This window comes from Myotis nattereri, assembly GCF_964212035.1.
Source record: "Myotis nattereri genome assembly, chromosome: 1".
Classification (NCBI taxonomy): Eukaryota; Metazoa; Chordata; class Mammalia; order Chiroptera; family Vespertilionidae; genus Myotis; species Myotis nattereri.
In genome coordinates this window covers 143,453,503-143,457,030 of record NC_138075.1, presented here as the reverse complement: position 1 = coordinate 143,457,030, position 3,528 = coordinate 143,453,503, and positions in this window count along the sequence as shown.

The window sequence follows — 3,528 nt, the reverse complement described above, 5'->3', positions numbered from 1 at the left end:
AGAGATATATTGATTGGTTGCCTCCTACATGTGCCCTGACCAGGGCCAGGGATAGAGCCAACAGCCAAGGCAAGTGCCCCTGACTAGAATCGAACCTGGGATCCTTCAGTCCAAGGGCCGAGGAGCCAAACCAGCTAGGGCTGGAGGCATGTTTTGAATCTGAGTCCAACCAAATTAAATACTTGCTAGAGAAAACACACACACACACACACACACACACACACACACACACACACACACCTCTTTAGAAGGAGATAACAGAACCCAGAAACTCTACAATGTAATACACTGTTTCCAGGGCACTAAAATGAATTATTAGACATGTGAAGGAACAACAAAATGTAAAACTGTAACTTCTAGCAATGAGATAAAGCAGTTCATATAAATCAGCCCCAAAATGACACAAACAAGAACTCTAATAAAGCTATTAAATATGTTTAAAACTTTAAAAAATTATAAATAATGAACAAATGAGAAAGATCAGACAATAAATGAAAGCCATAGTTGAGCCTTGAACAACATGGGTTTGAATTTCTCAGGCCCACTTATGTGCATTTTTTTTTCAGTAAATAACTGCACTGTTTTCAATTAGTGGTGGAAATTACACAGATAGAGAGGCCTAACTGTCCCATATGCATTGATCCACACCATTTTATCTAGAGGACCTGAGCATCTGCAGATTTTGGTATCTGAAGGGGTTCTGGAAGCAATCCTTTGTGGATACCAAGGAGAAACTAATGTAAAGTATTTGGGGAGTCAAAAGTTATATGTGGCATTTCAATTGCACTGGGGGTCAGCACCCTTAACCCTTATGTTGTCCAAGGGTCAACTGTATAAACAAAATTCAAAAAGAAATTCTCAAACCAAAATGTCCAATACCCAAGATAAAAACTAACAAAGAGCTTATGAGCATATTGGAAATAGCAGGAGGGTTCAGTAAACTTCAAAAGAAATTGTCCAATCTGAGAAATTCAGGAAAAAAAAAGATTGAAAATTATGAACAGAGACTTAATCACCGATGGGACAATATAAAATAGTCTAATATATGTGCAATTGGAGTCCTATGACTGAAGAGAGGGAGGGAGAGAGAGAGGAGGATAGGAATATAGGAAAACAGAGCAGAGGGATGTATATATGGCGGCGGGGCTGGGGGGTGGGGGAGAATGAGAGAGAATTAGAAAGAAAATATGGGGTAGAAATATTTGAAAAAATAATGAATAAAAATATTTCAAATTTGAAGGAAAATATAATTCTACAGAGTCAAAAAATTCAGAAAGCCCTAAATTGAACAAAAGTCAAAATTCTACAAAGTCAAACTGCTAAAAAGCTAAAGATAAAAAGGGAAAATCTTGAAAGCAATCAGAGAAAAATGACACCTTTTATATAGGGGTTGGTAATGTAAAGGATGGCCAACTTTGAAACTTAAAGGTAATGAAAAAACGTGTTTAAAATACTAAAAGAAAAAGAGTCAATTTTATAGCCAGATAAAATATTTTTAACAAATGAAGATGAAATAAAAACATTTTCAGGGAAGTGAAAATGGAAGGAATTCATCCTGTCCTAGGATAACTTTAATTTTACTAATTTTTATTTGTGACAGAAATCACAATAAATTTTGTAGAATGTCCATCTGTTGGGATTTGTCTGATATATACATGAATATATGCATAGGTTAGTGCAATGGTCATCTTGTACCAACGAGAACATCTACCACAAAGTTAATGGTTTCTAATACCATTTTCCAAAAAATAGAACCCAAGATTCCTTTGAGAAATAGCAGATTCTAGAATGGGAGCAAGGAACATAGAAGATGAACTAGAAGAATCTTGCAGTGCCAGAAAACAAGGAAATGTTCAAAAGTAGATCCAAATAATGGAAAAGGTGTGTTAACAGGATGTAAGAACCAACTGGAAGAGCTTGGTATAATTGAGCAGTGGTCAAAGCTGGACTAATTTGAACAAGAAAATATAGTAACATTGGGTTATAACTCACAATGTAAAAAATATTCACAGGTCCATTATGATACAAATAAATGAGGGAATAAATTAATGGAGCAAAATAGACAAATCTGTGTAGAAAAAAAATACAACTAATTATGTACATACTCCCTTCTCTAGGAAGTAGGCCATTACTCCTGATTCCTTAATTGTGAGATGAACAGAGACTTCCTTCCAAACAATAAAGTATGGAAAATGGAAAGAAAGAATAAATTCAGTGAAGAAAACTCACAAATACCATCTCAGCTAGGTGACAAAAGTTACTATCAACAGTAATAAGTCATGTTAATAGTATGTACCCTTAAATTCTTTTGTAATTTTGAAATTATGTCAAAATAAAAAGTCACAAAATAAGACAGGAGGGCTATTTGACCTCTATGTTTTTGGCATCCAAAATATGGTCCGTAAACCAGGAGTATTATCATCATCTGTGAGCTTCTTATAAATACTGAATTCCATGCCTCACCTCTGATCTACTCTGTCAGATCTGCATTATAACAACCTGTCCAGGTGATTTTTTAAAAGCACATTTTTATTGATTTCAGAGAGGAAGGGAGAGGGAGAGAGATAGAAACATCAACGATGAGAGAGAAACATTGATCGGCTGCCTCCTTCACACCACACATTGGGGATCAAGCCCGCAAGCTAAGCATGTGCCCTGACTGGGAATCGAACTGTGACCTCTTGGTTCATAGGTCCATGTTCAAACTGAGCCACGCTGCCTGGTGATTTTTAACACACATAAATACTAAGCAGCCTGATTTTTAGGACTTCATTTGTGTGAAAGTATTTAGCACCATTTGCAGGTGTTATAGAAATTCAGGGAGGTTGGTCATTCATCTTCATTTATTAGCAGGATGGCTCTAAGGATGGGCCAGTCCCATTCCCCGTTTCCCTCCTTAGCCCATGTTACTCTAGTGTGCATGGTACAATGATACATTTGGAAAATTCTCATTCATTAAAATCTGCTTAATGCATCTCTTGCTACCTAGTCTCATTTGAGGCACAGCTTGACCTTCACCGCATTCATGAAGACTTCCTTAAACTCCTTGAATGCTTTAAAACCACTATAATATTGTTAGTCTGAAGAAACAATGTGATCTTTTGCTTCTTATTAGATGCTACTTTTTGTTTTGCTTATGACTTCCAAATAGATTACATGTTACTACTGTTATAGACCATCCTAGGTTCTCTATTACAACGGTCTCTAAAGAACAATGTTTTATCCTCTATTGAAGAGAATTTATTAGGGATGAGAAAAATAGTAGAACTTCTGGTTATTTATCACAAACTGAGGAAAGATTATCATATATTTTATTAACATTTGGTAATGAGGTGGAGTGTATATAATTTATAATTTTATAAAACACATGTGGAAGATGCAAACTCAAAACTTTTTCCTGATGTGGGTATGCAATCAGTGCGGGAGACCATTGCTTTGGAGAGCCACAGAAGATACTCAATACATTATTAAAAATTCCTTTTAGCAATAAAAGGAAAACTGAAGGAAGAAACAATGACAGTTTGGTCT